The following is a 25,925-nucleotide window of genomic DNA, read 5'->3' on the forward strand; positions in this document are numbered from 1 at the left end:
ACTGAAAATATGATTAAATTATGGAAATGTCTCAGGCAAATATTTATTGCAGTAGCAAAGCTGCATTTCAGATTCAGCAGGGCTAAAGTGAAATCATCTTTGTCTAACAACACAGAGACAAGTTCTCCCTGTTTTGTGTGAGGATTTAGTAAATGGCCATTGACTCGCAGCGCATCCAGCTGTTCCACTCTTGGTTTCAGATGCGTGTTCTGCCAGCACAACCACTCTCTGACTGGAGCGTTATAACCAATCCACATTGTAGATGGGAACCTGCAGAGCACTAACTGTGCAAAAAGTGAAGGTGTCTTCCAAGTCTTTTGCTACTGTTGTCACAGATCTCTTGTCCAGTGCCCTGCACAGCTGGAGTGCATCAGTTGTCTTGCCCTCTGAGGTCTTGCTTCGTAACAGCAAGGCCTGGCTTTGACTCATTAAACGTAGTATATATACAGCAATGCACAGTTCATTTAGCTTTTTGTTCAGATGCCCAGAAGTCCCTTTTTGAAACTGTAGGTGCTGAGGAACTGAATGTGTCTGATTTGTTTGAGACCAAAATACTGAAAGACATCTGCTTGAACATGGAAATCTTTGTTGGAAGGCAGTAGAACGAAGGTTGTACATGCTAGGATTGTAACACACTCTTAGAAAAAGCTTCATTTCCCAGCTTTGCATACTTTGAGAGTTAACAATCACAGGAAAGATGAAAATTCAATCATAAAGTGCAATGTGTTCAAGGTATTAAATATACAGTCTTCTCTTACTGGGAGATTTATGGCTCTATATTATTAAAGAGAGAAGAAAGGCTATGCAAAAACAGCCAGGGCAGGAGACCATTTAGTTTACCCATTTTATTACAGTGAAACAGCCATTCATGGACAACACTGTCACTTAAGGAAGATGGCTTTATCTGTACTGAAACATTTCTGTGGATTGGTACTCATCCCAAAGTCAGCAGAACTCCTTCAGAGTTATATTTTTCCATCATTCAGCTTTGGTTTGGTAAGGTTGGGTCTTCTGAGTTTATGTTTTTGAACTAGCAGATACTGGCACAAATTCCTCCTCTTGTGCCTTCTCAGTGTGGTACTGCAGCCTCTCTCACTCCATCATTACACATGAAGAGGGCTAAGCTAAGACAGTGTCATAAAATCTGTGTCATGAAAGATCTTCCTGATACAGTATCAAATTTGATTACTTTTTGGAGGTGGATATGGGTAGAACATTGCAATATGAGGCAAAGGGATCTTTGGCCACTCTGAAATACATTTGAAATGGAAAGTTTTACAGTTAAACATAAAAGTAAATAATGCAATGGGTACAGTAATTCTACAGTACTTCATTTTTTGGTGTCTATAAAGAGTGAACATCATGGGTTGTAAAATTCTGAGTGTAAAATACCTACATCTGTTTGAGTTATAACAGGGTGAAAGTAAAAATCTTGGCAGCTCAAAGCCAAGCCACTGGGTCTGCTGGCACGTGGGAAAACATAGACAGCAGTCTAGTTTGGGAGAATAGTGTAAATGTATTAGATGATGTTTCTGTGAAAACAATCAGCAGTGATGTTTCTATTGAAGCTCAGACTTAAATAATCATTGTCTTGATTTCAAGGGTAACGTTTTACTTTGTTTATACCTCTTGCAAGTCCCACTACTCCTGATGCCTGTACCCTGTATAGCCTCAGAGGGAGCCAACAGAATTCCTCTTGGCAGTAGCACTTTATCCAGTAGTTGTAGGAATTTAACTAACAGAAAACTGTCTTGGAGCCCTTTAAACAGCAGATGGTGTATCTGCTTTAGTACAGCATGTTTGAAACATGCCCTGGGAGCAAGTTTCACTGTACTCATTGGTGATGCCTTAAATTATGACTAATTTCGAAATAATTCAAAAGGAAGATTAAATCAATGACTGAAAGAGATAAGCATCAAAACAGGTATAAAAGATACAGTGGGATTTTATAGCAGTTTGTCACCATTGACTCTTCATGACCTTGAATGAGTCTAGTGAAGTGTAATTACTGGAGTATTGATTTAGGGCAAAGTTTTTTAGCCTGTTAGTTGATGTTCAAAGAGAATGAGATAAAATAGGACACTGATTTCTCTGTATTTCTTCTAGTACATTTTGTTTCTCAGAATTCTTGGGCCCATGGTCCTCCAAGCTCCCAGCAGCTTCAGAGCAGACTTCGTCAGTCAGCTCCAGGAGTATGGAAAACCCACATTACCCACATGAGTATAAGCTGGGACATACGTTCAGTGATGTCCTCTACCATCTGTTTTTCTGATGAAGTTTGTTGCTAAGCTAAGGCAGAACTAGCTTTGAAAGGAATCCTTCAAGGAAAATATCTTGACTGTACTGCAATACAGCTTTTTGTTTTATGGATACACTTAGGGGTTTAGGTATGATGTCTGAGCTAACAGGCAAGACACACTCTTGACAGTGTTATAAAAAATGCTTTAGCTCACACTGCTAAGCTACAGTCTCCATAAACAGTTTGTTTGTTCTATGGATAAAAGTACACAACAGCTCTGCTTTCACTTTTTTTTTTTTAAACAGCAAAGGAATTTATTTTTTTAAAAAGTCAGCTTATTTTTAATGACATTGTTTAATATTGCATCCCTGAAAAGCTAAAAACTCAGTGTGCTTTGTTTTGTTTTGTTGGTTGTTTTTTTTTTTAGCACATAAAAATTCTGGGCAGGGGGGAGACAGGTTCCAGTTTTACTCCTTTGTATCTGAAAGTGGTAAGTGAGATGGGAAGATTACACAGTTTCTTGTTCTCCATGTCATTCTTCTTTTATCAAATCAGCTTTGGCAACTCTGCAATTTAAAGAAAAATAGAATAACAGAGGAACCACTTAATCTTCTAACTCACTGTCTATAAAATGCTATCAGCTAACTGTATTTTAGAATTGTGGGGTTTATTTGATTCTAAACTTGAGTAGATTTCCTTCCTTCCTAAAATGGAAAATATTCTAGAACTGAACAAAGAAGCTGTAAATACAATATAACGTTGAATTTAAAGGATTCGGGGCACTGTATGCCATCACAATTAGTAATTTGTGAAATCTTACAGCTGCAACATTTTCTGTTAATACTGGAATTGGTATCACAAAGCTTTGTGCAAGGCATTAGGGGGTTGGGCAGATTCAGGGGCTGCACTTTATCAGCTGACCATGGAAACATGCAAGAGTTTCCATAAGTACTTGGACGAATTGCAGGTTAAGGAGGGACAGACACTCGTCTGTGTCCTTCTAACTAATTCCATTCCTAGAAAGAAGAATGGAAGAAGCTAATTTCTGTAGCTACAGGCCTTCTGAGTTGATATAGTGTTTAATGCATCACCTTTGAGTTGACAGTTCCATAGCTAGGAATGCTGAGCAAAACATCCATAGGGCTTAGGTCTTGACTTGTAACACTACAAAACAGAGAGATTATGAATTTACATCACTTCGTGTGTTGCTCTGCATTGGAAGGCATATATGTCTGGCCTATTCAAGATCTGTTTTTAATTTAATGATGGGTTAGCATAAAAAAACTATTGTACAGAAAAACATTGGAAGAGGAAGAGAATGAATGTCACTAGTACTAATCAGTGTACAGAAGTAGAGCATAAATGAAGTATATATAGAAGTATCTGGTGAGAGTTCTCCATTAGGCCTCATAGAAACTTCAGATTTGATTTCCATCCCTGACTTCTGCAGTGTGGGCTGGTTGTGTAGTTTGTTTAGACATGCTCTCTGTTGATTGGAAGTAACCATTCATGCTAGTTTGGTAGATATTCACCTTGGAGTTGCCTGTTCTTCTCAGACCTGCTGACAGCAGAGTCTTCATCAGAGAACATCAGGGCAGGCAAACCTCTGAAGATCTTTAGGTGGGGCTGGAAATCACAGAGGAAAGATGATGAAAGCTTGTTGCCCAAACCTTTTATTTGACATTTCTCTTGGTGAGTGGGGTGATGTTGAACTCTTTAGCAAAGGATAAACAATGCCATTTTTAGAAATTTAAAAATCAAAACTGTGCAGAGGTAGTGGGGTGTTCAGAAAGACTATAGGTGGCAGTATCATAGTAAAATAGAGTTTACTTGATGTCTGTAGCCAGAGATCAGCGCTTAGTTCCTTCAACAGTGTGTCATGAACAAATATACAAGACAGTGAATCAGAAAGAGCAGACAAGAAACCTGGAGTTGCTCATCAATTAAGCAAATAGTTCAAATAGGTCAATCAGTCTCTTAGACCTTTGTGTTCTCAGTTTTGTAAACATGAATGAATATGCAGACTTGCAGAGATCCTCCTCCATGTCTTGCTTGGTGCATTCAAGCTACCAGTGGTGGCTGGATTTTGCTATACTGGCACATAATGCAAGCATGAAAAAGAAAATGCTCTTCCCATCAGCTCTGTTCTCCCAGAATTTTAAAAAGGAGTATTGGAAGAAAGACAAGTTAGTGTATTTCAGTGAAGTGTCCTGAATTTTCCTGGGTGTCTGGTATCTTTGGGACACTGAAGGCAGCTGTACTCTAAAGACTGATTTTTTTCAGTGAGAAGAATGCTAAACAGTTTGTGAAAATGGAGGCTATTTCAGGTATTTTAGATCTGGCTTCCAAACATGAGTACATGGAAGTTAACTCTGAAAAAGACATCTTTTGTTAAAATAAGGAGGATAGCATTTTTTACTTTTGTCCCTCTTGCTTGCCTTTAAGGTTTATAGGAACAGTTAATGTGGAGCATTATCTTGTGTCACTGTGTACTGTAATTTTCTCCTAGTATGCTAATTGCTTTGTAGCAGAAATTAGAATTATGTTTTTTTCCTAACAGCACAGGAAGAACTGTCAGACCCATTTGGCAGGGCACAGATACACTTTCTTTCTTATCCTGATGCGTTCCCCCAAAATCACTCAGTCCAAAATTATTAAAGTGAAGTCGTATTGGTTTCTTGTTCCTCGGCAGCTGCTTGTTAAGATACTGTACAGTTTACTGCTCTCAAATATCCACTTAGAATATGTACTTATCTCAAAAGTTAATCGATTCAAAATAATAGGAGTTGTGGTAGACAATATATATTGGTTTTATTTAATCTTGTAGCTTAGCCTTTTTCACATCTGTGTGAGATGAATATATGGTCCAGACTGTAAAGCCAGTTTATCTGATTGCTGCTGAACCGACAGATGAAGACTGCTATGTTTCTTTACCAATTTAGTTTTTTAGAGTGACATGATAACTGTACATTGGTCTTTTAAATTGATTTTGCAGATTACAGAGTTCTGGATAATGTGCATCACTGAAAGGATGCTGGGGAAGAAAAGTAAAGTGTCACTGTGAAAATTATTTGTTCCTTCTGGTGACTTAAGGTTCCCTTTTTTTAATTACTTCCACAAAACCCCTTTGGCTGAATGCCAAACCAATGTGAATTAAACTACTTAACTATTTCTGCCTGTCTTGTGTCTCATACTACCAGGCAGTGTTGAAATTTACCTCAGGAGCTTCCACAGGACTTCCATTTTAGTGCTCAGAGGTAGACTTGAAGCAAGATTGCAAAGCTGAAATATGCAGAGGATATTTTTTATTTACCCAGGAGAAGGAGGAAAAGACTTGTAGTATTGCTTCTGTATTTCTTTCTTTCATAAGCCAGTGAAATGGATTAGAGATGTGTTTGGGTGCCAAGGGATAAAAGAGGCATCTCAATACAGAGGCTTTTAACATCTTCAGGGATATAATTCCACTCAATTGAAATAGGATTGAGGCACCTAACCTAAAAATCCTACTGTGCATTTTATTGGGTAAGGATTGCTATTCACTGCAAGAAGTGATAGCTCCCATCTCTATCTTTAAGCATTTAATGGCTGTGAAAACTTGATTCTCTGTAAGTAAAGAGTGGATGCTTGGAGTGAGTACTTCTGAACTCTGAGCACTGGATGTGCCATGTCTGTAGTACAGCTCTGTCTGGGTAGTAGCTGTATGTGTGTTATTTTCACCCTTTTTCTTTATTCACATACCTTGATTTCAAGGAAAGGAAATTTAGTCCTGTGAGCAGAGAAGGCAGCTGTCATGCACCTTGGACATGCCTCAGATCTGAACAGTTTGGGTAGCTGGACAGGGAAGATGCCTCTCAACTACTGAACAATGTGGGGAACTTTCCTGGGTCAGATTGTCACTGATCACCTGTCTTCTTGTGTTGTTGGAACAGCCCTGGACACGGTCCTGGTTGGATAGGCTGGTAATGTTTTCAACAAGCAGAGTGGATGTAGTCAGCCCCTTTTGAAGATCATGAGAGTTTAGCAGTCTGGTTTCGAGCACTGTCTCCAGCGCCACAGGACAGTCCCGAGAGTGTTTTATTTGCAAGAGCAGGTGCAGCCCGAGGTATTGCTGCAGAGGCTACCAGATATGGCCTAGGCTGTATCAATCACATCAAGCAAAGTGATTTTGTCCTTACCGTGCGAGATGTCAGCAGGTGAGCATGTAGGTATATGGAGGAGGAGGGGAAGTTGCCTCTTCTGTTTTGATGACTTTTTTTTTTTTTTAAAAGCACAGTTCTATCTTCTGTGCCAGTCTGTGGCGTATTTTTGTAGTATGATATGAATGGTTTGTGTTTGATCCCACAGCTAGAGAGAGCACTTCCAGTCTGTAGGGCAAAGGAGGTCATTTATACGTTGCTGTAAAAGGCTGTGGGAGCAAATGCTGAGCTTCTCACAGTCACAGCTGACACTTTTATTAACACTTCTGAGCTAGAGGTAAGGTCAGTGGGCAGCAGGGTGCTGATAAGGGTAGGAGTTCACTGGAGTAAACGAGTATTCACCCAGCTAACACTTATTACTGTCATTTTTCCGCATAAGATTATAGCCCCTCACTCAAAGATGATCTAGAGACAATGCTGTTCCAACAGCTGCTGTAAGCAGAAGAAATTCTGTGTATAATCGGGCTCTGTACACTGATGACTGATCACACGAATCTGATAAATTCTTATGACAGGATCTGTGGCTTTGAGGTCCATTGTAGAAGCCAGATTGTGCCTTATTTGCTGCTAAGGCTTAATAGAATTGCCCATTGATTTCTCTGCAGCCAGGTCCCCCAAGGGATTTATTCATTCAGGGATTAAAATTGTTCCACGGTTGTCTGATTTGTTTAAAGCTCGTGCATTTCTCTTAATTGGAGACAGTGACCTCAAAAATAGCCGAAACCTTCCATTATCCTTATGTGGAAGAAAAATATGTAAAAAAAAAAATCATATTTTAACTAATGAAGGATCTTACATCTCTACTTTTGTACCTTCTTACTTCTGCTTGCTTGAGTAGAGTTGAAATGAGTTGAAATATCTGTCTGATAAATTTGTTTGGAGTGGAAGGAAGCCAAGAATTATTTTAACAAATGTTTTAGCTTGACACTGAGTATGGAGGCTTAGTTTGGCAAGCTGGAAAAGTGAATAACTAGGCAGTTTTTGTGAGGCTTATATAGGGTGTGGGTCATCTTGAATGTCAGTTCCAATCTGTGTTACGTATTTGTAAAGGAGCATATGTGGTGAATGAATTGACACATTCTCCTCATAAGTTGCGTGTTTCTCTGGAACAGCTGATTAGTTTTGAGAAACGGTGGCACATCCTGCAGTCAGCTGAGAAGCCTAAGGGACTTCAGGAGATCTCCTTCTCTCTGCTGGACAGAATTTCTCAGGTACATTCTTCCCCTGTATACGTGTCAAAGGAATGGTGTTTTGGGTGCTGTGATGGAGTGAAGGTAACGTGTCCAGTAAGCTGGAATGCAGAATACATCAAGGAGCATTACTGACCTGTGAAAGATGGATGAGGTTCAGCACAGGAGAAGGGGGCCTTCTAGCACAGCTCGAGTGAGTGTGGGTTCCCAGTGGTTGGCATGGTGCGTAGCTGTTGTCCCGTCTCTGGCCTCGTGGCTGTAGAACAGGCTCACTACTGTATTTCGATGAGTTTGCCTTTATTAATTCTTGCCACAGCTGTGAAACAAATCAGCAAAACCCACCTGAAAGTCGTTCTGCTGCTGCTACTTCTTCCGCTTTTGCATAGGCAGTTGAGAACACAGAGTAAAGTATGTGAATAAAACTGTTAAGTGGGCAAGACAGAACAAGGAACTGCTGCAAGGTCAGAATTGGGCTTGTGTCCCTGGATTTGCTTGAGATCTGAGGCTGTAAAAGCTTAGGTCAAAACCAGGCAATTTTTAATAACTTTTAGCTAATGTTAATCTGCTGATGAAGCCAGATCCAATCCTGATAATTGAAAAACCAAAGCAAACCTTGATTCCATGGATGAAGTAGAATGCAGCGAAGAGGAGGGAGGCTTCTCTGAGCATCACTTACTACTTTGTTCTGCCACCCATGAAGTAATGCTGTCATTAGGCCTTTTCAGGGAATTTTTTTCTACAACTGTTCTCTCTTTCTCTCATACTTTCTGCTGACTTTGCTACTGTTTTTTCAGCAGAGTTTCTCCTTCCTTGCTTTCTTCTTTCCTGCAGAGACATCTCTTCCATACAAATACCTGAATTTGTGATAGTAATCTTAAAGGAAGTCTCTTCTGACCCACAACATCAGTTGCTTCTTTGGTCTTGCCATGCATCTACAGGTGATGGTTCTTTCGCTCTCATTACGTTCATGGATAAGGAAGCTCTGTTGCATTTTACACTTGCTTTGAATTGTAGCCATTGCTTCAGTAATGCTTTGCTCAGTCACAACAATGGGTTATTAGCTTGAAATTTAACAGTGGAATAAGATAGGAGAAAAAGAAAGACATTTCTTTCCTAGAAACAAGTTGAAATCCTGGGTTTGTAATAATATAGTACCACATATCTGATATTCCAGGATCCCCAAGTGGGCTTCAACCCTTGAACAAGCCAAGTTCAGTTTTATGGGACTGAAGGTTAGTCCATTTTGGAGATATCTGAACCAGGTGAACGGTCTGGCTTCTCTGACATTTGCAATGAGTCCACAGTATAGGGAAGGATAATGGTAGCTGGCCTATTGTTTTGACAAAATTATGCTCTTTAAACTGGTTACCATCTCTCGTGTAACTTGACACTGTTAGCACAAGCGTATGAGGGTTTCTGTTTGGACTCTGGAGTGCTTTAAGGAAGGGCTGTTTACTCTAAAGAGGTTGTTTCCACAACCTTTGTCATGGTGAGAGGATTTTTTTAGTAAAAGCTAGTCCTGTGAATCTGATGCAAAATGACTCTGTGAGCAGAGAACACTGTAAATTGTCAAGAGATTTTTAGTCAGTTTTTTTGAAACTTCGCAGAAATATCCTCTGCAACTCTTGCAGTGAGCCTGATGCAGCAAGTTCCTTAGTCAAAGTAAGATACTGGCAATTAGACTGTAACCTTTAAGTTGAATTCTGTAATTTTTACACACTTGCTTCAACAGTCTGGTTTAATAACCAACTCAGCTGCTTTGCAGTCTTATTCTGAACAAAATCACAAGCTGTAGCTCAGTCACAGTATAAAAGAGGACCATGTGTGCAAATAGGTACAGCTCAGTATGAACCTTCTGTTGGGTTCATGGGGACTTTGGATCTGTAGTTGGTGGTGGGAATGTCCAGCAAGGGCTTCCTGACTCCATCTCCACAAAATGAACTTGCGAATTCTGGTGAAAAGTATTTTACTGTTTTTTAAAACCACATCTGCTCCTACAGCACTACATTTTGTCTGCTGTATCTCCACAATATAAAGCCTAATTTCTGCCTAGCTTTTCTATCAGACTAGTTGTTATTTTAATGGCCTCTGTTTCTGAAGCCTAGGGCAAAATAAAAGTGACCAATCTAGTTTTCATCATAATATTTATAAGTGGTTACACCATTTTTTTTCTCCATTCATTCTTCAAGATGGAATGTGGTTGGAATTTACAATAGCACTGAGCATCATCCTAACTCTGTTTACCATTAGATTTGGACTAAAACTGAGAGCTCTTTTAAGCTCAGCCCAAGAGTCTGCTGTGGTGTCATTAAAACTTTATATTCCACGGCAGCCTGTAGTGATCTGGATACAATATCTGTTTTAATAGCTTAGGGTGAGGAAGGAAAAGCCATTTGCTAGTGGAGGTGAGAGAGTTACTGCAACGGGAACATGCAAGGAGTCTACTTATATGAGAAGGTTCATAATCAAAATTATGTTGAAATTTTACCAAATCTTTCTGATGTTTTTTATTAAACTCTCAGCCACTTTGCTTAGGAACAGCAGATTGAAGTGCTTACACCTGGTAGTTGACAGTTTTTAAACGTATTAATTAATTCCATTGCATGTATAATGCATGATATTGTGCTGTGTGTTAAACCAGAACGCCCTGACAACTTTGTGCAGACTGCTTGAAAAGAGCTTTATTTACTTTGCTGAGTCAAACCCCAAGCTTGAGTGTGTCAGAACCAAGGTTCATTGTGCAGCCATAACCTACCTCTTGTTTGTGAGGTGGACACTCCAGTTACATCATCACAAGCTATTAATCCTTTTGTCCCCCCATTCAAAAGACCTAAAAGTTACACCACCCGCCAAAGTTACAAGCAGCTGAATGTAATGAAGGAAATTAATGCAAGTATCACTGTTACCTTATCTCTAATAAAATATCACTGACTTACAGTGAAAGCCCGAAGGGAGACTAATCAGGAAATCAAGACATTGTGTACTGCATAAATTAATGCTATTTCATGTAGCTGTAAAAGTGAGGATGTAAATTGTTTATATGCAACTGTCAATTCTAAGACTTTCAAGACCAACTTAAATAGAGGAAAAATTGCTTTCTCCTGGGCATACATGATGTTGGAAAAAAATAAAAGGTATTTAAGCCCCATTTTCTTAAAGGCACTGTAGAATTTAAGAGTTTATTTGAGATTAGGAAAGTAGTTTGCTCTGCTATATAATTATCAAATCATACAATAGTTAGTAAAAAGACCACGCCCAACTTACTTTAGAACAAACTATTAAAAAACATACCTTGTAGCGTGGAAACAAAAGATGGATTTAAAAAGAAGAAGGAGCTTTTCTGCTCCTGTTTGGATGTTCAGATGACTTTTTGGCTATGTTAATGTTTTATTGCCTTGGTTTATTTTCTGTCGTCCTTTCTTTTTGAAGTCACTTTTTCTTGCCTATTGTGAAGACCAGGAAGAACCTGGACCAGGAAGGAGCAAGAGAAATGGACCATGTGCAGAGAGCTTCAGACTCATAAATGGATAAACTGGAATTTTTGTTGGGGGCAGGAGAATAAAAAAAGGAGATTATTAAAAATAGCTGTATTTGCAACAATTTTTCATCCCTTTGCTTCAGAGGTTACATACAGCAATAGGGCAGATGGTGCCTATTTCTTTTGTTCTCTTTGACCTCCTGGCTGGCAGCTCAGCACGCAGGTACCCAGAATCCAGTCCATATGGGCTCAGTCAGTGCCGGGTGCAGCACCTCCCTCTTGCCCAAATGATGGCTGTAAGGAGATGGATGGAGATGGCAGTTCTGTGAGTGTAGTTTGGAGAACACAGAGGAGTGGGAGCTCAAGGAGTTGCCCTTTGAACCATGAGTGATGGAATAGGCACACATGTGAGGACACTGGTATCCCTGTGTGTTGCATGGAAATCCCAGTAACTTAATTGCTTCTGCGATTGGTCATTCTTTCTCTGGACATTGTCCTTCAGTAGTAATAGAACTTTTATGAGTAGTTACAAGACAGTAAAGGTTGTTAAACCTGGCTTAGAGTGGATGCAATTGTGTCATCATAAATGTATTCAGAACATACTCATATATACAAAGAGAAATGAGCAATACTGGTACGTAGCAATGCTAGGTTAATGGTTGGACTCAATGACCTTTAGAATCTTTTCCAACCTAAACGATTCCACGATTCATGCCTAAATACTGTATACTGAGAGCTGCATAGCAGGCCACTGTTTCTTTCTGTAGCTTGCACACCCCAACTCACCAGTGTATGTCTTGGGTACTGTTCTGTACTGTGTCTACTATAATGGGTTGTTTGTAGTGTGACTGGGTGTGTTTGCATCAACTTCAGCCTAGGTGGAACAGCAGCTGTGAACATACAGAGACATGGACCGCAGTGCAAGCTAGACAAGTGCTCTGAGGGCTGAAGGTGCCATATTGTTCTTTTTTCTCATTGCTCTTGTAATCCAGGGATGAACATGGCCCCGGCCTAAATGATCTTGCTAGATAGTGTGAAAGCTAAGGCAAAGGGGAAAAGAATAAAGCTCCTTTGTTCCCCCACTCACAGCTTCTTTTCCCAGGAGATCCTCTCTTTGTTACCATGGATATGCAGACTGGTGGTACAATCTTCTGCTCCTTTATTCATACACCTACTAACATCTGTACCAGTGCAGCTTTCAAATATAAACCTGGCTTGTGCTGGATCTGGCTAAATCTGGTGCTGTTTTACCCATTTCTGTGACACACTGGTTTTGGCTGGTGGTTCTGCCTTCTTGAGCAGATGTAACATTTCATAACTTATCACTGAATTTTTATCCTTCCATTCATGATGGTGACAACCAGCAATCTCATTGTGAACTAGCAACGTGAAGCAGATAAAGCAGCTTTGGAATTTCAGGAAGTGTTTCTCAGCACCACTCCCTTGAACGCTGGGTGGTGTATGAAGTATCAGGTTACACGAAGACCTGGAGCAGGCAGGTCGGTGCTGTACAGTTCAGTAGTGAAGGAATTTGCGTTTACATCTTGTTCTTCAGTGGCACTTGAGTCTAATTGAGCTTGATTTGACACTACCTGGGTAATTAAGGAACCTTTCTTTTGGCTTCAACGGGCATTGGATCAGAGCTGCTGAGACCAAGAACACTGAAGTGCTGGGTTTTCTCTATTAGATTCATAACAGGTTGGAAGCTCTGAAAAACTAGGACCAGCTCTGTAGTGTCAGCATTTATCTAAACATTAAGAGATTGAGACCCTGCAGACCTCACACTGTTCCCACTTACTTCACCATGTGATGCAAAGTTGAGAGCAGGCAGGCTATTTGGATGTCAGCTGAGCCACCAAAATCACAGGAAAAACATAAAAAGGCAAGTGTATATGCAAATTTAAGCATACAGAGAAGCATTGAACCAGGAATTCTCAAGCTTTTATTCACTTATACTATTGGTCTTTTGTGGCATTCAGATATTAAATGAAATACGTATTTTTTCATGAAAGGAATGTTTTTTTCTCTCTTTAAAATACCTTTAAGTGAAAGCAACAGTAATAATGAGAGGATTAGAAAATGTGTTTGTTGAGTGTTGCTGTGGCTGTGATTTGTCCAGAGCCATGCAAGATCTTCTCAAGTATGAATAGGATGAAGCTTTTTACTGCTCCTATTATTTAATTGTATTCTTGCAGCATTCAAAGGACTCAGCCAGCACAAGGAGCTATTGTGCTTTGAACTGTGCAAACACTCAAGAGACAGACTCGTCTCTAAAACATTCTGAGTTTAATGTAACAGGACGGGTAAAACATGCACATTTAGGCAACTCAGTAATACCTTGCTGTTAAGCATTTAGGTGGGGTCATAACAAGACTTTTTGGCACCTTTCCTTTCCTCCTCTTTCTGTGCTGCCTCTGTCCTCTTCCTCACACCCTTCCCAGCCAGCTGCTGTTGCAGTTTTGCAAGCCCTTGTTCTGGCCTTTCCCCTCTAGTGCTGCCCAGGTTGTGTACCCTGCAGGGCACAGGCATGGTGCCCATATTCACACCAATTATTTCACAGGAATCCTCATAAATTTTCACTGGAGAGAGGAAGACAGTTGCTGAAGACTCTGGAAAAGGATTCGAAGGCTCTAAGTCAAACTTTTTTCCACAAAGTATTTGTTTCTTTTGGAAGTGCACATGCCATTAGCTGCTATACAGCTTGATGTCTTCTTTGTACAAAGCCATACCCAGCTGCCTGGGCTGCAAATTCTGTTTCCAAGAAATAGCCACAACACAGACCACTTCCTGTTATCAAGACAACGTGGTTCAGTTCCTCTCGGTACCTGTCTCTCACTTTGGCTTTGTGCTTTGTTCCTTCTTAAAAACTTTGCTCCTGTGATAAGGGCTTGCAAAGGTACAAGGAGGAAATTCCTGTTGGTGGAGCAAGCCCTTACCCAGACCTACCATACTATTTTGGATGCCAGGTTGACAGCAAGAATGAATCAATGCTATGAGATTGAGAAGTAAGTGTATTGTTTAGCTGTTTGGACCAGCAGATGGCAAATGTAGAGGGAAGAAATCAATCTAAGAGCCAGTCCAGGGAACAGACATTAAATAAAGGCATCTGGCAAACATACGAGGGGAAAGAAGAAGGGGAGAGCAAGTTCTGCTTTAAATATCTGCTCACACTCAAGCCAAGGGAGAGCAGACTTTGACCCTCTAGGGAGTATACTGTGTAGTGTCAAAACCTGTGGCAGTGTTGAGGACATAAAAGAAGGACCCTAAACTGTCAAGTAGAGAGAATCCAAGCAGCAGCATTCCTACCTGTGTGAAATCCTGGTGATCCTCTATGCAAAACAGTGAATACAGGACTGCTTAATTTCCCCATGGTGGGATTGAGAAGACCATACCTAGGAATCTGGTTTGTAAAAAAAGCCTAGAAAGAAAAGCAGGGAGTAAGGAAAGAGCGTGATCTGATGTAAGTTGTGGATGCCCCGTCCCTGGAAGTACTCAAGGCCAGGTTGGACGGGGCTTGCAGCAGCTGGATCTAGTGGAAGGTGTCCCTGCCTATGGCAGGGTGGTTGGAAATAGATGATCTTTAGTGTCCCTTTCAACCTAAGTCATTCTAGGATATCACAAATTTGGAGAGACATTGATAAATCTATTTTTATGCCTATGCCATGGCAGTTTGTAACTTTGCTCTACTACTTTAATTCCTAGAGAAGAAAGATATATGTGGTTTTACACTCAGGCTTTTAAGTAAAGTTTCAAAAGAGAAGCATAATCCATTAAAAAGGGAAATGGTATCTTACATAAGTTTGGAAACTTGCTCTCAGGGAATGTGATTTCAGAGCCCAGAAATCTAGCAGATGTTATTACTATTTCTGTTTCACAGGTCAGTGCTTTTGGTTTTTGTGCTCTGAGAAATGCCTACAGCTGCTAGCCTGTCTTTTGCGTTATAAGAACAAGTCAATTCTGTATCTTAATTTATACATGCGATTTTTTTTTTCTGGTGAAATGAGGATACTGTGGGACATCTAAAAAATTTAAATTCTCTAGAAACCAACAGTCTTGTTGGCAGACTGTGTCGTCTTCTTATTTCCATGAAGAGCAAGAATGGATAATTTTACAGTGAATTTTGTTCTTGATATCCAGACCAGTGGCATTAAACACAACAAATAATCCAACCCCTCAGACTTAACCGCAATAAAAGAAAAAAATGTCAGTATTGCAACCTAATTTTTTAATGCCTCTGTTGATAATAAGGTTCATATCAATGATGTAGTAGCTGTATTCCGTGCATTAACTGTTGGTTTCAGATGCTTATGTGGAAAAAAGTTGCTAACTCTCAGTGAACAAAATTTTCAAGTATCTACTTCCTTTCCACCTCGTCTGTGTTGCTGCTGATTAGTTACTGTATCTGAGAAAGTTGTCTTTAGTTTCCCTCAGCATCCAACAGCCAAACCAAAAAAAGGCAGTATTTCTGTCCCTCTGCTCAGATGAATAATTCATTGCCCTCCATTTTCTGTGTAAAGTGAATTTGAACTGTTTCTTTTGTAAAGATGATTTACAAGAGGTCATGGACGCACAGAAATTAATTTGCTGCCTTCAGGCATGACATAATCTTTTTACTGAGAGAGAAGTAACAGTTTATTTCTGTTAAACTTTGGTTAAAGAATTTACTATATCTAGTATTAGAGGGATGGTATTCTTTAATTGAAGTCGAAGTTTGGCAGATTTTCAGTGCTGTTCTGCTGCTATTCTCCTCAGCTCAGTTGAACAATGGGCTGGAGAGATGCTGGCAGTGTTGCTTGGTTACAATTCATCAGCATGAATCAGTGCTTCACGCAGCTCCTTCTGTGGCTGAACAACTGGGAGACTTCTCGGCACTGTGTTCCTGATGTGTGTGGAGATGTGACCAGATTATGTAAGATCTCAGTTACTGTGATACTGCACTTCTGCAGTGAGATTTGTACAGGAGCGTTTGACTTCCAGTGGTTGAAGTCAGGCAATTTAGAATTCTCCGTTTTACATGGCTTTACAAAAATAGAGCTGAATAAAGCAAATTTTTAAAAATGTGTTTTGTTGCAGGGTGTGTTTGACAGGTTTGGTACTCTGGCATTCTTCGTATTCATCAGGAAGATTAAATCCTTTATTAAGTATCTTCCCCTGGAAGACACACTTTGCTGAAACCTGCCTGCGGGCAAAGGGAAACATGTAAGGGGCACTGCCACCTTCCTCTTACTCATTGCATTTGACCAGATCTTAAGTTGGCATCATATGAAGCCAATGGAGTTATGCCAGTTTAGACAACAGGAAGATGTGACAGGTTATTTTTAACACCATGGAATGGATTTTCTGTACCCCACCCTGATCCATTCTACTACTTACCCATTTTTGCTGATCAAGACATGATCAGAGGAAATGTTCAGAGAGTGGAAAGGTGCCCAGTTTGGGCTCTCTCTGGAATTGGCATTTCCAACAGCTGTCACCATCTACATCCTTTTTTTAACTTTTATATAAAACTGCTTTATTGTGTTGCAGTTCTCATTGTTTAATTGTCTATCACTCTGATCCATGTACCATTCGCATTTGCTTTTCTGCACAGAAGTTTAAATCAATGGCCCTACAGTAGCTTTGCCAAGAGTGTCAATGACAAATCACAGACTAAGCCATTTCCTCGTATGTGGCCAGGAGATCACTGGATTCTGGCACCTACCTGAAGCATCTCCCATGGCTCTCTTTCCGGTCTTCACAATTGCCCTTCAGTCTGTGTTCAGAAAAATCCGAAGTATTTTTCTCATCTTCCTTCTCCCCTTTCACATCTAAGTTCTTGCCCCTGAGAGGTTTTCCCTCTTCTCTCTCTCAGGCTCAGCAATTCTCCATTTCTTCTCAAATCTACCATACTTGTGTCTTTTAATTTCTTTTTGTCTCTATTAAGGACCTTGTTATTAAAAGCTTATATTGGCTGCACCTTTCATTTTGCCAAGCTTCCTCTGTTTTCTCTAATTTCTGCTATTTAGTGTCAGCCTGTTGCATTGCTGTACATTAGGGCCATTTGGAAGAATTTGTAGGAGAAGATGCACTAAAGTAGCAAAAAACAGAATCTATAGTAAAAAAATTAATCTAGTGCTATCTAAAATACAAATATTTCTATGAGCAGATTCTCTGCATTGTTTTGCCTTCTGGTGATGATATCTGTAAGATGGCCTTTTGTCAGAAAATTGTTTTAGGATATCTGGACTACTTAAAAATCAGTTGCACTGCACAGAGCTGTGATGTCCAATTTGTGCTCAGTGTTGTCACATGATCAGCTTTTCTTTAGCAGCAGGTGAGTATATATTTAACATCTTAAAATTTCAGTTTGTTTCCTCCCAATGTCTCTTGGGTTATCTATATGTTTTTGGGGTGTTTTTTAATGTGACTCTATTTAAAGCCTGAATTAATTCAGCTTTGCTGAATTCAGGTCATGACATCCGTAACTATTTTGTCTGACAATTTAAATGCTTTTGGGATAGGACTTAACACTGAGCTCTTCCTGTTTCTGCAATAAAATGAGAGAAGGGAAATGAACAAAAGAACTATAATTTTCCTATTAATGTGATGGGTTTTGGCACTTGTTCAGAAAGGTACTTGGAGCACCTTAATACTTATCTGCTTTTGGACAGTTATAATTGCTGCAGGGATAGACTGATTCCCTGGGTAAATATGGACATTTATGGGGGAGGGAGAGATTTCAAGCATAGCTAAGAGACTGCTTTCTGACCAGGAGCCTGTGCTGAACACACTGTACCTGGCTATATCAAAGGACAGTCTTTTTTGGGGCCACACTACATGCATTAGGAGTAAGCATTAGATGTGCCATTGTATAGCTGAGCTAGGCTGGCATTCTGCAAAGACACTTGTGTGCATTTCCTTTCCATTAAAGCATTGCTTTGTTTCTACCAGATAAAAGGTTATTGTGGAGTAATTCCCTTTTAAGGTCATAGCTGCACTTCTCAAGACATGACAGGCCAGTCTTCCTATGCCTGAGACACCTCTTTAAAAGAGCTTTTGCCCATGTGGTTGCTGTGTGGCACTATACCCACTGCAAATCTCTCTTGCAGAGAGTGTGCCCTACAAAGGTGATGGGGGAGCTACTGCCCTGGTTGAGCTGCACGTCCTCATAGATGTTCCTGTTTGGGACTGGCAGAACCTACTTAAGCAAGGAAGTGAGAATGTGCCCAGATGCGAAGCAGCCAACTGGAGTGAAAAGATTTGTTTCTGCACCGATACCCCTCAGTCCTCCTGGCCTCACAGGCCCCTCCAGCATGTGTGAGCTATGCCACACGTGGTGGTCACAGCATTGCTTTCATTTACCAAGATGTTCCTTGGAGTCAGTAGAAAGCAAACAGGCATTTTTTCCAGATAATTGGGTCTTCAACATTTGTATTAAGCTGCATATGAGGAGGCATTATTTCCTTCCACTCGCTATACAGGTTGACTGACGTCAGGTATACCCCATCCAAGGGACCCAGAGGCACTTCAGGTCTAGCTCAGCCCTTACTTTTCTTCTTTTTGAAAATACATCCTAAGGAGTTTGCAAGCTAAATAGAGTAATTAATACAGTGCCATGGCAGTAACTTAAAATATTTACACGGACAGAAAATGCAGAGTTTTTCTGTCATCACTAACTTCCTGATTTGCTTCTCTTCAGTTTTCTAGGTTATGATTCCTAGCATACATGTCTGGGATAACCTATATTTTTTTACTTTCATATGCTTAATATTCTGTCGTTGCATTTGTTAATGTTGAGGCTGTGCACATGATGGGTGGCTTCTTCCACTTTATCTAATGTCAAGATTTGAAATAGAAGGATATCATTTTAATGTTAAAACCACTCTAGTTTCATTGGCACAAGGAGCAAAAAATTCACCCTCCATTTTTGCATATGTTCCTATTTTCAGAACAGGTGCCTTTTTGTCATAAAAATAGCTCAGCTGCTGTCCCTTTGTCCTGCGTGATGTTACGCCATGGCCTTTGCAAAGCCAGGAGGAACTTTTTGGCATGGCCCTCCCTTTCCAGGAGGGACCCAGCTAAGCTTCCTGAGCAACATCAGCCTCCACTAAGAATTCAGGTCAGGATCTCCCTGCTTGTTACCTAGCAACTGGGGGATACTGGTGCTTTCTCCTCGGACCGACTCCTTCCGCGTTAGATACAGGGATCACTTGGTGAAAGGATCAGGGCAGTGCTAATAACTCGTGCTTTGGGAAGGCAGATAGTAGCCCCGTGCTGGATAACTGATGAGACATAGGGTGCACTATCGAAGTCAAACCAAATCAAGACTTTCAGAATTCTCTGGGAAAATTTGAAAGTACCTCTGCTGGGTTTGCTACCACTTAAATGTTTGGGAAGGTGACAGATCCCTTTTGAAACACCAGTAGCCTTTTGTGGTACATTGAATCTGGCAAACAGGAACCTACGCAGGTAAGCAGCTGAAGGAAGTTTATGTCTGAAGTGTTTTAAAAGTTGTTTTCTGACAGATGAAATGTGTTTCTTGGTTACACAGGTGCACAGCATTCAGTTCTGGGAGTATTCACCAGCCTCTGTACTTATTAAACTTTCATCGGAGGGTAAGTAAAAAAGTTAAGTGAAAAGATGAACTGTCTTCCCTAGGTCCTTGTAGTGGGTGTTTATAAATTGTTGAAAACAACCTTTACACTTCTCTAGTTAATTTATTGTAGAACTGGCTAATGAAAAATCTTTAAGTGATCAGGAGTTATTGGTTGCTGTGCTCTTGCTGCAACTCACTCCTTGTACCATGTTTACAAAATGGAACGCAGCAAGTTCCTCTAACTATGTATTGTTTGCAGAGGCCAGCAGTCATTGCCTCTGGCTGGTAACACAGTGGGATTTGTTACTGCTTTTTGTTTTCCTCTGATAGATTACAAGTAGAAGCTCTTTGTCAAATGTAAAAATTAAAGTGATATGCCATTCTAAGAAAAATACTTACAAAAAAAAATTGTCTTCCTTGTGCTGTATCTTCTCTACTCACAGATAGCAGAGATGGTGGGAATTAAACCAGAGTATATTCGTATCTAGTGCTGGCACAGGGCAGGCATAATAGTTTTGTGAAGGACCACTCCTCAAAGAAAATACAGTTTTCATATTTTGAAAAACATGGAAATTAATCTCTCCAGGTGCATACAAGCTATTTGACTTGCCTTTTTCAGAAGTTTATAAGCAGTACATTCCAGCTCTTCAGTGATATGATTTGGTACAGCTCCAGTGAACTGGAGCAAAGGCCTGCCAAGTGACATCAGCCAAAGATCTGGCCGCACATCTCTAGGACATGTACACTGCAAGCATGCTTACAAGGTTTTTGCACAGGAGTTTGTAGCGGTGGATTCTGAATAGGGACATAAAAGATCAGATTATTTTTAAGCAATATATTTTAATTATCTCTAATATGAAGCTGTTTAATTTGAGTACTGACTTGAAGGCATTCAGAAGCTGATTTCTTCAGAGGGACTAAGTGCAGTTTCAATTGATATTTTCCACATTTAGTATTCAGAAAAACAATTCCCAGAGTCTCACATTGCATACCTGATACAGCAGCTGCTTTTCAAAGTGTGCCAGTCCAATCTGGCTTCTGTCTCTATCATACATGTGGGAGATACTTACAGAAGAGCTCATACATTCATTCCTAGGACTTACAGGGTATGTGTCCACTTAAGACGAGAGAAAAAATATGTATCAGGGCAGTATCTTCATACAGTTCAGGATGTTCTTTATTACAAAAAGCTCTCCCAAGTGTGTAACTTCATACTACTGTGTGGTTCGGTGATGTAGGACAGAGAAGGAAAAATATCTGTTTGAGGAGGTGCTTCACATTTCATTTAATTGTTCCAGTCTCAAGGTCAGCAGCTTTCAGGAGACAGTTAACAGCAGAAACCTCTTTAGGAGCTTTGATCTAGCTGTTTTAGTAAAACAGCACCTTCATAGGATAGGTGGGACACAAGAGATTAAGTCACCCAGCAGTTCCTGATCTTTCCTCTTTTCACAAAGCCTGATAGTGTACTCTTAATAACGCTTTTCTGACAGAGCTGGGAGCTCTGTTAGACATGTCATTCCCTACCTCTTGCTGTGACTCACAAATATTTTTAAACATATTGAAAGGAAGGAGGCCCCTAAGCAAAGAAGGTCAGAATTTCCTCAAGCCTGAGCTAGTGCATTTGCCAACTGCATGTGAAAGGCTAAATATTTTCATGTTATACCTACATCAGAGGCACTCTGCAGATACACAGATGGCTGGGCCCTTGCAAATCCAGCCAAAGGAACGTATGCCGGCACTTCGGGATTTGAAAAGAAGCTGGAATGGGTCCTGTACTCTAGTATTGGCAGCCAGCATCAGCATCTGGGTGCTTGGACATAGATAAGAGCCAAGTCTGGGGAGGTTATTGGAACATTGTCCTTGCATTGAACAGCATTTCTTGATAATAAATAGCTCAAACATGTCCTTGGACTCTGCAGTAGAGAGCAGACTAGAGGAAGCAGGTAAATGCTTTCCTCTGTGTTTGTCTGCCAACATATGCAAGCTTAACTAGGAGCTAGGGAGCTTAAATCCAAGCGTGACTTTTGTGTCATCTAGCTATTGAGGCTGCCTGGGATCCAGTGTCCAGTTCTGGACATGTGACTGCCAGAAGAGATGAGCTCAGAGTAGCATGGGTGCAAAGATGGATAAGTAAGATGGCCAGGGTAATAGAGAGCTTATCTCTGTGAGGAAATTAAGGTGCCATGGCTTGTTTGGCTTTGCAGATCAAGGCTGAAAGGGGAGATGGCCATCTTCTCTAAATACCTGTGGCAGACCAGAAAAGCTGTTTCAAAGAAAGTATTGCATTGACACAAAAATAAACAGGTATAGACTGGTCATTTAGTCTGGGAATTTCTAACACATAAGAGTTACAAAGTTCTTGAATAGCATTTGAATTTGAATAATTTTCAAAATCAGACTTTAATTAGCCTGTGAAGGGATTGTATGGAGTGTTTGCCAGCAACAACGGAGGATTCAATGCTCTGGAAATTCCCCCCTGGTAGTATGTTCCCAAATTTTATCCTGAAACACCTGTATGAAGCTCAAAGATGTAAGTGCACCAAAATATGTTGCTTGTCAAGAGAGTTTACCGTATGAGAGAACTGAAAAAGACCAGGCCATGCATGGAGTACCTGCACTAGGAAGGGGCTGATAGGTGGGATGCATATGATAGTGATAGATCTTGCAAAAATACAGAGGTAAAGAGCCTTTGTGGGCAAAATAATTCATCACTGCCTTTGGACCACCCCAAAGGATCAGAAAAGGCCAAGAAATGCTGGGACACTTCAAAGGTGCCGTGAGATTGGTCACTTTGGACATGAGTTTTAATTTGTTGCTGTAACTAACTCTGTGCACACAGGTTTTTCACCTGCCTCCCTGGGAAAGCAAGCAAAGCACAGCAGTTTGAAGTAGGGAGTTCCCTCCCCAAGAGTGGTGGGATGACCCTGGAGGTCTGTACCATGACTGAGGGACAGGTTGCTCCTAAATGAAACCACTGGTTTTACTCTGCATCATCTGCCTTGGTAGGAATCAAGGCAGACCCACAGGAGGTGGGAGGAAAGCCCACGCAAGCAGCTTTTGTTTGCGTAGCTTTGCTTTCTGAGCTTTGATTAGGAATAGTGCTCTGCTACCCTCTCTCCCAGTGGTGTCCTTTTCACTCCCCATGGGGAGATTATGTGCTTCTCTGTTCCACTTCCTACGTCTGGGCTCCTTCTAGTGTTTGAATGCCAATGCCATTTAATCTGTGAATGCTGCAGTACATTTTGTTGTGCTCATTTCAATCAGGCAGAACTCAAGCATTGTACAGGCACAAGTAAAGGTGATGGCAGATGAGTGCTCTTTATGTCATGCTGGATTTCTGCTGCACTCTTGCACTATATCTGCCAAATTACAGGCAGGACATTTTTGAATTAATGACAAATATTTCCCAACAGTAGTTAGTTAAGTGCCTGCACATGTTAAATTAACCATAATAATCTTGTCATAGTCATGAATTAATAACCTGCATCTCATCAGGCTTTTGAGAATTGAAGTAAAACATTTGTGGTATATTCAAAGAAGGGAGCCTGGGGACAAGTGTGATAAGTCTTCAAATGGCTCTATATTCCCATCGCCACCATTCTACCCCCTGTGCCAAGTAAGCCCCAAAGGCTATACAGGAACCTGAAAATCATGTTTATAAGGAGCAGAAAGGAAGAGATGCCTTCTGCACAGGGGTGTCTGTTGGAGTAAAGTGTTTTAGACTTATTAATTCCTGAAGTGTCTTCCTCTTTCCATTGCCTAGAGGGAGATGCAACCAGGGACAAATGTGCATATGAGAGCTTTCTGCCAGAGATCTTAAACCGGTGAGGGGTTTTACAAGGAAAATGGTACTCAGGTCGGAGGAGGATAGGGAGAACTTCTGTCCCAGTGGCAGAAATGAGAAGACGACTGAGGGCGAGTGTCGATGTGGGAGAAGGGAGACATTTCTCCCAGTGTATTCCCCACCAGTGATTCTATGGAACCCCTTCCTGGGGAGACCCAGGGAGCATGATCGAGTTCCCTTTGCCTCCTACATTTCACTACATCACAGGGTGCCATGGGGAGCTGGGCCCTAGACCAGAGAGGGCACCTCAGTCTATGCCATTGGCTCCAGCAAAGCTCAGCCTGGAGCTGAGCACTGCTTCTGCATGGCAGACTGTCCGGTCCCTACTCTGAGACATTCTGCTTGAAGAACATTAGGAAAAGCATTTAATCTCTCTTATGTGGACAGATTTCGGGAGCTGGACTTACTTAGTCTAGAGAAGAGAAGACTGAGAGGGGATCTCATTAATGCATATAAATATCTCAAAAGTGGGTGTCAAGATGATGGTGCCAGACTCTTTTTGGTGTTGCCCAGCAACAGGACAAGGAGCAGTGGCCATAAACTAAAACACAAGAAGTTTCGCCTCAGTATGAGGAAGGACTTCTTTACATTTGAGGGTGGCAGAGCACTGGAACAGGCTGCCCAGGGAGGTCGTTGAGTCTCCCTCTCTGGAGACTTTCAAAACCCACCCACCTGGACATGTTCCTGCGTCACCTGCTCTAGGTGACCCTGCCTTGCTGGGGGGGTTGGACCAGAGGTCCCTTCCAACCCTAATAATTCTCTGATTCCGTGAAATGCTTTCTATTTCCCAGTCCAGCGGAATGACTGGGCTCGTGCAGGTGCTGTAGGGTGCACTGGAGACTTGGTTCTAGATTTCTGTTGAGGTGGCAGTAAAAACTATTAAGCTACATTCAGGGTTTTGACTTCCAAAAGTCTGTAAGTCTGAAGTGGCAGCTGGAGGTTATACATGCAGAATGACTTGCCAGAGGTTATATTTTCTGAGATTATTGGTGCAGGGAAGGAGCAAAGGAGAAAACAAGAACCTGAGCAAGTGGCAGTTATTTCCATTTGCTTATATCCTTGCTTTGCAGCACAGATTGTGGTTTGGAGCACAGACCTGCAAGTATATGAGGAGACAAAAGCTACAAAGTATTTTCTGTCTTTCAAACGCATGACAACAAATATGTCCTGAGTGGATAGTAAGAATTAAAAGTTTGGAAGTACATGTTGTGAGGGAGTAAATGACAAAAAGAGTACCTACTTACATTTGTGAAATCCTGTTTTTCTTATAGGGTGTGGAGGAAGGTTCCAAACAATGATGAAAGGACTCAACCATGATGTTTATTGTGGTGTGGGCAGAAAGCAACCTTCCAGTCTTTCCATGTAGGAAATTATTTGGGTTATGAAGACTGTCCAAATTAACTGCACTCCTACCTGAAATCCCTGAGGTAGTCATATATTACTGTGACCTTGTGTTAAAAATCTCATGCTCTTTTTTCTGGAAGCGATCTGAGTTTTACTCAGAGAGAAGAAAGATAAAGGAGCCCCTGGCTCCTCTGTCTCCCATCAGGGCTCAAGAAAATGATTATCAGTTGAAAGCTGAGAGGGCCTGAGTTAGGAAGAGTCAAAAGACACTAAAGAAGGTCTTCTCCAAATAAGAGCCTGCCCCATGTAGTGCCTTGGAGCAAGGCTTGTACAACAGTCAGACAAGAGGCTGTTCAGCTTTGCATTTGACCTGTGGGGTTTAATGCAACAGGAATGTGGAATGTGTTTACAAGGTAGCAGTTATTGCTGAAATATGTGAGCACTGTTGCCTGGGGAAATTTCAGAGGATTGAGATTGTGCTGACAGTGGCTGTACCTCTTGGACAGACTGTGTGGATGTAGGGGAGGAAGCTGGCCTCAGAGTCTGCAGAGTACAGAGGGAGTGCAGGGGATGATGCTCCCCTTCCCCACCATGTCCTGCTGCCATCCCGTGGCTTCAGATGGATCTCACTCCATCCTTGCCGCTCCTTCGTGCTAAGATGACCCAGGAGGGTGAACCAGTCCTTGGGCTGAAGACATGGCTTCTTGTTATCCCTGCATCCGAGGTGACTCCAGGTTAGCACACGACTGCAGCTGGTTCAGCAGAGTGGTGTGGGCTGAAATGAGGTAAAGCTGAGGACTGAGGGCCCCTGATGGCACCTTTCATGAGCAGCTCCTGGAAATCAACCTGCTTATGTTCTGGCTAGTCTCAGCTGGCTGTCTGGTGTATCTCTGCCTGGAAGGGCTCTGGCTTCTCTTTGCATTCCCTACTTTCCTTCTTTTTTTTCCCCCTTCTACTTTAAATATACAGTATTAAAATTATTCTGCACATGGTTCATAGATGATCACAATAATTATTTCATCCTTCCAGCATAGGAATTCCTGAGGAAGCTGGTAAAGC

At 41.1% G+C, this 25,925-nt stretch overlaps 1 protein-coding gene across 5 annotated transcripts in view; it reads left to right on the forward strand.

The window, feature by feature from the left end:
• KIAA1211L (KIAA1211 like) overlaps window positions 1–25,925 on the forward strand; it is a 63,957-nt gene that overhangs the window by 2,026 nt on the left and 36,006 nt on the right. For 2 of the 5 annotated variants that reach the window (XM_027642023.1, XM_027642062.1), the window contains exons 1-2: window positions 19,274–19,551; window positions 19,634–19,697. The gene's annotated coding sequence lies outside the window, so the exon portion shown is untranslated. Of the gene's footprint in view, window positions 1–17,396; window positions 17,417–19,152; window positions 19,202–19,273; window positions 19,552–19,633; window positions 19,698–25,925 lie in introns of those variants that run through there. The other 3 variants (XM_027642051.1, XM_027642043.1, XM_027642034.1) reach the window with 3 other exon arrangements.

Source organism: Corapipo altera, unplaced genomic scaffold (assembly GCF_003945725.1).
Source record: "Corapipo altera isolate COAL_440 unplaced genomic scaffold, ASM394572v1 0, whole genome shotgun sequence".
NCBI lineage: Eukaryota > Metazoa > Chordata > Aves > Passeriformes > Pipridae > Corapipo > Corapipo altera.